At 42.0% G+C, this 11,508-nt stretch overlaps 1 long non-coding RNA gene across 2 annotated transcripts in view; it reads right to left on the bottom strand.

The window, feature by feature from the left end:
- Positions 1 to 4,467: 4,467 nt before the first annotated feature.
- Positions 4,468 to 11,508, bottom strand: part of LOC117200407 (uncharacterized) — a 38,121-nt gene continuing 31,080 nt past the window's right edge. Inside the window, exon 4 of one of the 2 annotated variants that reach the window (XR_007473362.1) lies at positions 4,468 to 4,785. This is a non-coding gene — a long non-coding RNA (uncharacterized LOC117200407). Of the gene's footprint in view, positions 4,786 to 5,985; positions 11,189 to 11,508 lie in introns of those variants that run through there. The other variant, XR_004481957.2, reaches the window with a different exon arrangement.

Raw genomic sequence — 11,508 nt, 5'->3', positions numbered from 1 at the left:
CCATGTCTGTTTTCCTTTCACAGCCTCTGCTCTACGGTATCAATGACCTTCTCTAGTGAAACCCACACCCAGGCTTATGCCAGGGCTATGCTCAGCTCTCACTCTCCTTTTCGCGGCATACCAAGAAATAACTTGCCTCAGGGCACACACAGGGGATGTTTCTGGGGCATTTTGTGCCGATGAGAGCAGTGGAGAATCCAAGGTATCCACCAGTTTCTTAGGTTCAAAGTATTCCTATTGTAAAATGCAAGTCCAGCCTTGTGGAAAGAGCAGGAATTCACCTTAAGGAACAGGAGAGTTTCAGCAAATTTATTACCTACTGTCAAAATTCTAGACCATGCACATTTTTCTGAATGCTCTGAACTAAATTTAACTTTAGTTTGATAAACTTACTCCATTATCTTCAGACTGTTCTATCTTGGTATGCACTGGCCCAAGAATACCTCTTGTTCAAAATCCATTACCAGTGCCAATTATTTTAAAATACATTTCCCAAAAATCAGGCAAAGGGACCTTCACTGGTCCAGAAGGGGTCAGTGTGGGAGGCTCGGTGTGGAATACAAAGTGTTTGGGTCCTCAAGTCAGGCAGACCTGCACTGAGATCAAGACTCTCACACTGGAGTCCAAAGATACTATCTGTAGTTGTGGAACAAGAAATGAAGGGGTACATCCATTGCTTAGAGTTACAAGATGACCAGCTGAAGAACTAAAAATATTGATAAAACCTTGCCGGGAAGCAGCTTGGGAGATGAAAGGGAAATGCTGTTAGTGCACTAGAGCCTGTTCTCTCACAGCAGGAGGTCAATTGATAAATCAAGCAACGATATTCCTGCACTGTTGGTGGAAATGAAAATTGGTGAGGCCACTATGGAAAGCAGTATGAAGGTTCCTTAAAAAACTAAAAATCGAGGGGCTTCCCTGGTGGCGCAGTGGTTGAGAGTCCGCCTGCCAATGCAGGGGACACGGGTTCGTGCCGCGGAGCGGCTGGGCCCGCGAGCCATGGCCGCTGGGCGTGCGCGTCCGGAGCCTGTGCTCCACGGCGGTGAGAGGCCCGCGTACCGCAAAGAACAAAAACAAAAAAACTAAAACTTGAGTTATCATATGATCCTGGAATCCCACTCCTGGGCTTATATCCAGAGAAAACTCTAATTTAAAAAGATACATGCACCCTAGTGTTTACAGCAGCACTATTTACAATAGCCAAGACATGGAAGCTACATAGATGTCCATTGACAGATGAATGGATAAAGAAGATGTGGTATATATATGTGTGTGTATGTATATGTATATATATATGGTGTGTATATATATATGTATGTATATATATATACGTATATATATATGGTGTGTGTATATATATATATATATATATATATATAGGAATATTAGCCATAAAAAAGAATGAAATAGTGCCATTTGCAGCAACATGAACGGACCTAGAGACTATCATACTAAATGAAGTAAGTCAAACAGAGAAAGACAAATATCATATGATATCACTTATATGTGGAATCTAACATATGATACAAATGAACTTATTTACAAAACAGAAACAGACTCACAGACATAGAAAACTAACTTATGGTTATCAAAGGGGAAAGGGGGGTGGGATAACTTAGGAGTTTGGGATTGGCAGATGCAAGCTACTGTGTATAAAATAGACAAACAATAAGATCCTACCATATAGCACAGGGTACTATATTCAATATCTTATAATAAACTGCAATGGAAAAGAATTTTTAAAAAGAAATAATGATATTTTTTCAACACGTTTATGATGTGCCAAGCACTGTTCTAGGTATCAAGGATACAAACATAAAATACTAAACTAAAAAAAAGCCACTGTACTCATTATTCTACTAATAAGCCTATTGGTTAAAGGTGGAGACATTAAGATGACTACCAGAAGAAACAGTAAAAGTCTGAAAAGAGTTCCTTTGGGGAGTGGATTTAGGATATGTATATACACACCTTTCTTAGATATAAAAAGTTTTAAATTATCAACAAAATATTCTACTACCTACTAGCTATATATCCTTGAATAGATTAAATCCCCTGGGCCTCTGTTCTTTTGTCTGGAAATTGGGAATAATGACTATTTATTACAGGACTACCTGGCATAAAGTAGGCATGAAAATGTCAGTCCCTCCCCTCTGTCTCCCATGTAGTATTTTGTAGCTCAAGGTCTTCAGGCTGAGAAGTGACATCCGTTCCTGGGTTTGACTGGCCTGAGCAAGTCACATGACTTTTCTTTGCCTGCTTCTGTCCATCTGACACAAAGCTGCTCATCTCAAATTTCTCTGAGTGCTACAAGAACGGGATGTACACTGGTGAAAACTGAGCATTGTGAAAGAACACTGACCCAGTATTAACATGGTTTCCATTTGGATGATACTGTGCAGTTATTCGTGTCCTGTTTACTGCTCACTTATGGATAGCTAAGGTAAATCCCCTATCCTGACCAGTATTATTGCCTCAGAACTTTCACAATTGGCTACTTTAATCCCTGAGGCACTGAGGGCCTCATGATGCAAGGGAGAGAACAATTGTGAATGAGAGAGAGAGAGAGAGAGAGATCACTGTGTGAGATCACGATGTAATTAGTAGAAAAACACCAAAGATGTCGGCACGACAGAGCAAGGACGACTGCTGACATCCAAGCTGGCCGTAAAGGGGAAAGTGTGCATATATGATCCTCTGTGTGTCTACACATATACAAATACGCAGGGGGATGTGCCTGCAGGTTCTGTGATGTGTCAGTGGGTGGGGTGGCGCAGGAGGGGGAGAGTAGGTTAGGGGTGGGGTGCAAGCAGCAATGTGCTGGTAAAGGTCTAAGAGCCCGTCCTGGAGAGGAGAGCCCTGATTTGTAATGGTTGCCAATTTCAATGGTGTAAATGCTCCCAATGAGGCCAATTTCAATGTACCAAGTTGAAGTCACTGAATGCAGAGTTGAGAAGAAAAGTGCAGAGGCAGCTCTTACTAGTCGGTACTGGCAGTTCCACCACGTTGCTGGCTGCAGGTTTCTAGCACCATATTCTCTTTCAAAAACAGAAGCAACTCCTTACATTCAACTGCTTCTACATTTGTGGATATTGCTTTAACTGGTATTCCAAAATCCAATCCATAAATCCCAAACAGAATTGTTCATTCAACCCTGGTTGATTATTTAATCCTTTGTAAACTTCATGGTTTATCCCAGCTCACAGGAATTCTGGAACCAGAGTTTTGTTTGGTTGGTTTTTTCCTCCGAAATCTACACAATGGTTGGCAAGACCATTTGTTTATTCAGAAAGCAGCCAACAGGATGCTACAGGCTTGTTAGTTCACCTGAAGATTTGGCAAACTTCTACTGGCCAAGGAAAGCTCTGAGCAGGCAAGAAGGAGCCCCCTCACTTCTGGTGCCCTCACAGTTACAATTCTTTGGAAATTAAGTTGCTGTCTGGTTCTTTGGCACATGTATGAATCTCTTCCTCATCCCACAGAAAACTCTGGTTAGTCTCCAGGGACTTTGAAACTCTCCCCCACCTCCTTCCTCCCTGACATCCTGTATCCTGGAGCCAGACAGGCTAGATCCAAGCCCTATGGGGCCTAATGTTTATATACTCAGGGGTCTTCTTTAAGGAAAAGAATTACAAATATAATTACAAATATAAAGCTACTGAGGTCAGGGCCTTTAGAATGAGCCTGTGCAAATGAGGGTCTCCAGCTGAAGCATCATTGGCTTCCAGTAAATATGCCCCTGGAGCCAGACTACACTCAGAAGGAAATTGGATGTTTGCCTGGTGTTGGTGAGTGGTGGAATGTCCTGCATTTTTTTTCCTTTTGGTTGAGGAGGAAGCTCCAGACCCCTGCTTCTGTTTAAAAACTCTGCCTTTGAGCCTGACACTGGAAGACATTATCCAATTTCTTCTTAGAAAGCCATTTTATTCTGCATCATTCCTGCTGTGTCACATGGCTACTTCCCCACTGCTTGATACAGAATACGCCAGTTATGCCTGTAACAGGCAGAGATCTGCCCCATTGGTCCATGGAAATATCTTCTCTAACCCCTAGCAAAGTCTAACTTCAGAATCACTGTGGATAAAAAGGGACCTCTAGTGGTCAATCTCAAAGGTCACATCACTGCGACCTTCTACCTATCCTCTGAAAGGTGTTCTGACCTGTCAACTCTGGGTTGCCAGTCTAAGAAGTGAAGGAAGTAAAATACAGGATAGTTAAGAGGAATTTTGCATTTTGATATAGGTAGGGTGTGGAGGGTAAGATGGCTTCCACTGCATGGCATGTAGAAGATGTAGTGGATGGTTTTCTGTATACTTGCACTCAAAATCTATTCATCTCCTAGCATGATTGGACCCAGTGCTGTGCCAGGGAATGAAGGGATATAGGGGAAGCAGAAATGTGATTTCAGCCCAAAGTAGTAGATGTTCTGCATTTTGAAAGCTGAACGTAGTACTGTGAAAGAGTATGTTTTATGTTTTTATTTTATTTTTTAAAAATTTTTTGGCTTCGTTGGGTCTTTGTTGCTGCGCATGGGCTTCCTCTAGTTGCGCCAAGCGGGGGCTGCTCTTCGTTGCACTGCAAGGGCTTCTCATTGCGGTGGCTTCTCTTGCTGCGGAGCATGGGCTCTAGGCGCGTGGACTTCAGAAGTTGCAGCACGCAGGCTCAGCAGTTGTGGCTCGCGGGCTTAGTTGCTCCGCGGCATGTGGGCTTCCCCGACCAGGGATCAAACCCATAGCCCCTGCAATGGCAGGTGGATTCTTAAACACTGCGCCAGCAGGGAAGTCCCTGAAATAGCATATTTTAATATTTTATTAAAATCTTGACTCTTGAGAAGCTAATTGAAAAAGCAGAGATGACCTCCCCAGAGAAATATCCACACGTGCTCGCACACACGTTTTTGCCTGAAATGCAGGGATTTTACTGACACTCTAAAATTCATCCCTAGTGGTTCAAGAAGCCAAGTTAAGAAACTCTGAAGTAAGGCATTTGGAAAAGGATACAGTGTGGCAGCGAGGAATCCTGAATGGATTCTAACCCTGTGTCACTTTAGGAACAAGTCGCTTTACCCCTCTGAACTTCACTTCCTCACCTATTAAAAAACAGGAGGATTAGACAGAAGTAGAGTTGCCACATAAAAGACAGAACACCTAGTTAAATCTGAATTTCACATAAATAAAGGGTTTTTTTTAGTATAAGTATATTCCAAATATTGGCTTTGTCATAAATTAACAGATAGTAGGTGCACAGGACATAGTTATACTAAAAAATTATTTGTTACTTATCTGAAATTCACATTTAATGGGTGTCGTATTTTTATTTGCTAAATCTGGCAACCCTAGACAGGTGGCCTTTCAGGTCTTGATTTAAGGTCTAGGATTTTTGGGGATGAAGGAATCCTAATGGAGGATGGGAAGTTAGAGGATCATTAATTACTGTTTACAAGCTGGAAATTCTGAAGTTCCATGACCAATTTTAAGCAGTTTAGTTGAAACTGTGTCGGATTCTAGATGGAAAGGCACCACACTGGGTCCCTGCATTGCTCAAAGAACCACTCTGTCATTGCAAGGCTGTGACTACCAGATTTCTAAGTTTTCTTTTACATTAAAACCCTCAGTTGTATTTCCAGTGACCTGGCCAGATGACCCTGATGGCCTGTGACCCTCCACCCATTTGCTGAGCTGCTGCCTCTGTCACATCAAGCTTGGTGACAGCAAATGTGAAGGCTGCAGCTCAAAGGCCTTTGGGGATGGCACGCGTCAGCAGTCAGCTGTGCTGCCCATCGGGTCTTTCCTCCTCGTTGTCTGTTTCCCTCTCTGTTCTTCATTCCCACACAGCAGGAAGTACTGTGAGGTCTGTGCACCAGCAGAGTCATTTTCCCACGGGGCAGCCCTGTGTACACATTCTCTTCCAGGGCAGAGCACCCAATTTACCTCCGAGTAGGCATCCTCCCCATCTTTCCCCCCCTCCCTCCCTTCCTTTTTTCCTTCCTTCCTTCCCTCCTTCCTTCCTTTCACTACTGTTTCCTGAGTACCCACCATGCACTAGGCACTGTGCTAGGCACTTACCCTGAGCTGAGGGGCTTCTACCTTCATCACCCGCATCAATACTTAGTCCCATAGTCCATGGTTCGCAAAATGAGACCCCTGAACCACCATGTCAGTCACCTGGGAGTTTGTTAAAGATGAGATTCCTGATGAAGGAAAGGTGCCCAGAGACTCCACAGGTGCTTCTTGGGCTCACTTAAATCAGATGGCCATGGCTGCCAGTTCTTGGACCCCTTCCTCTGCCCAGAAGTACATGGGCCTGATGTGGAGCAGACTGTTTCTACTCTCAGGAATTTCCACATTTGAGGCTGCCTGTCTTCTGTCCCTCTGGGCCTGAGCCACTTGTGGAGGACGTGGAGTATTGGACTCTGTTAATACTCCAACCAGCGAAACTACTTAGGCTTAATGGTTAACTACTGGGCTTAACTACTTATGGCAAAATGGTTTCCTCTCTCTGTCGGTCCTAGGAAAGAGGAATGTTCCAGGGACAACTTATGTGTTCTTGGACAAAGCACGTCACTTCTTTGACTCTCCAGAAGGGGCTCCATGATAACGTTTTTTAATCTGAAAATGCACTCTAACTGGCTCCTAATCATTGTTAACCCTCTAGAAATGTAAGACGCTTGAAGACCAGGAGGTTTGTTTTGCTCATCTTAGTATCTCCCAGGGTACCAACCTAATGTTGTGGAGTTAAAGGAGCACCATTCGTTTTATAGACATTATCCATTGTATAGTTATTAAAACAGTTCTCCACAGATGGCAGGAGAGTGACTTGAAAAGCCAAGTCTTACTAATTCATGACAAAGCTACCATCTTGGTTTGGATGGGACTGGCAACCCCATTGCTTAGAGTGTTCAGCACATAGCAGACACTCAATAAATACTAAATACTTTTCCTCAACATTTTATTTATGAAAATGTCAAACATACAGAAGAGTTGAAAGAATAGTACAATGAATATCTATAGACCACTACCTAACTCTAGATTCAGTAAATGTTAACATTTTGCTGTATTTGCTTTGTGAGTGTGTTTATTTATTTTTGCTGAATCATTTGAAAGTTAGTTGCAATCACTGTGACACAAATATTTCAGTAGGCATCTCTTAAGAATGAGGACATTCTCCTATATAACAATAATACCATTATTACACGTAAGAGTAATTAACCGTTATTTCCTAACCACCTAGTACCCACTTGCAGAAGTTGATGTTGGTGCCCTACTCACATCCCCTTGGCCTGCCTAGAGGTCACCCGCAAACAATTCCCGTATAGCCAATGACTTCCTGAGGGTCTGCCTGGACATTCACAGCCAGACCAAGAGAGTGCACTCTGCCTTCACAGGGTGGGCTGGAAGTGCTGGGGAGTCAACACCCCAAAAGTGCCCCTTAACCAATGATGGAGGAAAGTTGGTAGATAGATACTCAAGCTTCCTTCCCCCGCCTAAGTTGATTCTGAGGTGTGTTCCACAGAGCTTGTCAAAGGGTCCACAGCAACAGTCGCCCATAGTAACCTGTTCATTAACACATCCTTTATTAGTTTTCCTTCCTTCCCTATCTCACTACCTTACTGTGCTTCCTGAGATCACCTTTAAATAAACTACTTGCATGCAAAGTTTTATCTTCAGGTCTGCTTTGGAGGGACCCAGAACCAAGACATCAATCCTCTGCTAAGTTCATTTTAAAATGAGAACAAGGGCTTCCCTGGTGGCACAGTGGTTAAGAATCCACCTGCCAATGCAGAGGACATGGGTTCAAATCCTGGTCTGGGAAGATACCACATGCCTGGTCTGGGAAGATACCACATGCCGTGGAGCAACCAAGCCCGTGAGCCACAACTACTGAGCCCGTGTGCCACAACTGCTGAAGCCCGTGCGTCTAGAGCCCATGCTGCGCAACCAGAGAAGCCACCGCAATGAGAAGCCCGCGCACCGCAACGAAGAGTAGCCCCCACTCACTGCAACTAGAGAAAGCCCGCGCGCAGCAACGAAGACCCAACACAGCCAAAAATAAATAAATAAAATTAATAAATAAATGTAAAAATCTTTAAAATGATAGCAAAACACAGTGCCCTTAGATCCATACAGAAGCAAACTCAAAATCTGCTTAGATGGAGCTTGCAACCCAGTCAACAGGAAATGCTCTTAGTTATGATTCTTACTGGAAGAATGCTATAGTGAGGCTGTGTTTATTTATTATGCCCTGCCCAGCCTATATTAATAATAATAATAGCTAATGCTTAATAAGAGCTTGCTGTGTGGCTGCTTCACATGCTTTATTTCATTTAATCCTCAAGTGACCTTGTAGGGAGGGCACTATTATTATTCCCATTGTATTGATGAAGAACCTGAGGACCCTAGGAGTAAAAACGTTTATGAACTCGTACAGCTAGCAAGCAGCAGATCTCTGGTGTTCTTAACCAATGTATTAAAATGTACAGATGACCATAAATATTTTTTCATTCTATTCTTGTATGAATGGGAACAACAGTACTTGCCAGATAAAATTCATGTTGCAACAACACCATAAACATGTATTTTTAAAAATTTCTTTTATCGAAGTGTAGTTGACTTACAATGTTGTGTTAATTTCTGCTGTACAGCAAAGTGATTCAGTTATACATATATATACATTCTTTTTCATATTCTTTTCCATTATGGTTTATCACAGGATATTGTACATAGCTCCCTGTGCTACACAGTAGGACCGTGTTGTTTACCCATTCTATATATAATTACATCTACTAACCCCAAACTCCCAGTCCATCTCTCTGCCTCTCTCCTCCCACTTGGCAACCACAGTCTCTTCTCTATGTCTGTGAGTTTGTTTCTGTTTCGTAGATAAGTTCATTTGTGTCATATTTTAGATTCCATGTATAAGTGATATCATAAACATATGTATTTTAAACCAATTAAAAATGTTATCTTCATTATTCAACATAGTTTTGGAAGTCCTAGCCACGGCAATCAGAGAAGAAAAAGAAATAAAAGGAATACAAATTGGAAAAGAAGAAGTAAAACTGTCACTGTTTGCAGATGACATGATACTATACATAGAGAATCCTAAAGACGCCACCAGAAGACTACTAGAGCTAATCAATGAATTTGGTAAAGTAGCAGGATATAAAATTAATGCACAGAAATCTCTGGCATTCCTATACACTAATGATGAAAAATCTCAAAAAGAAATTAAGGAAACACTCCCATTTACCATTGTAACAAAAAGAATAAAATACCTAGGATTAACCTACCTAGGGAGACAAAAGACCCGTATGCAGAAAACTATAATACACTGATGAAAGAAATTAAAGATGATACCAACAGATGGAGAGATATACCATGTTCTTGGATTGGAATAATCAATATTGTGAAAATGACTCTACTACCCAAAGCAATCTACAGATTCAATGCAATCCCTATCAAATTACCAAAGACATTTTTTACAGAACTAGAACAAAAAAATCTTAAAATTTGTATGAAGACATAAAAGACCCCAAATAGGGGCTTCCCTGGTGGTGCAGTGGTTGAGAGTCTGCCTGCCGATGCAGGGGACACGGGTTCGTGTCCCGGTCCAGGAGGATCCCACATGCCGTGGAGTGGCTGGGCCCGTGAGCCATGGTCGCTGAGCCTGTGTGTCCAGAGCCTGTGCTCCGCAACGGGAGAGGCCACAGCGGTGAGAGGCCCACATACCGCAAAAAAAAAAAAAAAAAAAAAAAAAAGACCCCAAATAGCCAAAGCAGTCTTGAGGGAAAAAAACAGAGCTGGAGGAATCAGACTCCTTGACTTCAGATTATACTACAAAGCTACAGTAATCAAGACAATATGGTACTGACACAAAAACAGAAACACAGATCAATGGAACAAGATAGAAACAAGCCCAGAGGTAAACCCACGCACCTATGGTCAACTAATCTATGACAAAGGAGGCAAGGATATACAATGGAGAAAAGACAGTCTCTTCAATAAGTGGTGCTGGGAAAACTGGACAGCTACATGTAAAAGAATGAAATTAGGACACTCCCTAACACCATAAACTCAAAGTGGATTAGAGACCTAAATGCAAGACCGGACACTATAAAACTCTTAGAGAAAACATAGCAAGAACACTCTTTGACATAAATCACAGCAAGATCTTTTCTGATCCACCTCCTAGAGTAATGGAAATAAAAACAAAAATAAACAAATGGGACCTAATGAAACTTAAAAGCTTTTGCACAGCAAAGGAAACCACAAACAAGATGAAAATACAACCCTCGGAATGGGAGAAAATATTTGCAAACGAATCAACCGACAAAGGATTAATCTCCAAAATATATAAACAGCTCATGCAGCTCAATATTAAAAAAACAAACAACCCAATCCAAAAATGGGCAGAAGACCTAAATACACATTTCTCCAAAGAAGACATACAGATGGCCAAGAAGCACATGAAAAGCTGCTCAACATCACTAATTATTAGAGAAATGCAAATCAAAACTACAATGAGGGGCTTCCCTGGTGGCTCAGTGGTTGAGGGTCTGCCTGCCGATGCAGGGGACACGGGTTCGTGCCCCGGTCTGGGAGGATCCCACATGCCGCAGAGCGGCTGGGTCCATGAGCCATGGCCGCTGAGCCTACGCGTCCGGAGCCTGTGCTCCGCAATGGGAGAGGCTGCAACAGTGAGAGGCCTGCGTACTGCAAAAAAATAAAAAAATAAAAAAACTACAATGAGGTATCACCTCACACCAGTTAGAACGGGCATCATCAGAAAATCTACAAACAACAAATGCTGGAGAGGGTGTGGAGAAAAGGGAACACTCTTGAACTGTTGGTGGGAATGTAAACTGATACAGCCATTATGGAGAACAGTATGGAGGTTCCTTAAAAAACTAAAAATAGAATTACCATATGACCCAGCAATCCCTCTACTGGGCATATACTCAGAGAAAACCACAATTCAAAAAGACACATGCACCCCAATATTCATTACAGCACTACTTACAATAGCCAGGTCATGGAAGCAACCTAAATGCCCATCAACAGATGAATGGATAAAGAAGATGTTGTACATATATACAATGGAATATTACTCAGCCATAAAAAGGAGCAAAATTGGGTCATTTGTTGAGATGTGGATGGATCTAGGAACTGTCATACAGAGTGAAGTAGGTCTGAAAGAGAAGAACAAATATTGTATATTAACACATATATGTAGAACCTAGAAAAATGGTACAGATGAACCAGTTTGCAGGGCAGAAATTGAGACACAGATGTAGAGAACAAACATATGGACACCAAGGGGGGAAAGCCGTGGGAGGGTGGGGATGGTGGTGTGCTGAATTGGGAGAGTGGGATTGGCATGTATACACTGATGTGTATAAAATTGATGACTAATAAGAAACTGCTGTATAATAAATAAATAAATAAATAATAAATAAATAAATAAAAATGTTATCTTCAAATTACTAATTCTTGAAAGTGTAAAGCAAGG

This window comes from Orcinus orca, chromosome 19 (genome assembly GCF_937001465.1).
Source record: "Orcinus orca chromosome 19, mOrcOrc1.1, whole genome shotgun sequence".
Taxonomy (NCBI): Eukaryota; Metazoa; Chordata; class Mammalia; order Artiodactyla; family Delphinidae; genus Orcinus; species Orcinus orca.
The sequence above is the reverse complement of the archived record's forward strand: the minus strand, read 5'-3'. Positions and strand labels throughout refer to the sequence as shown.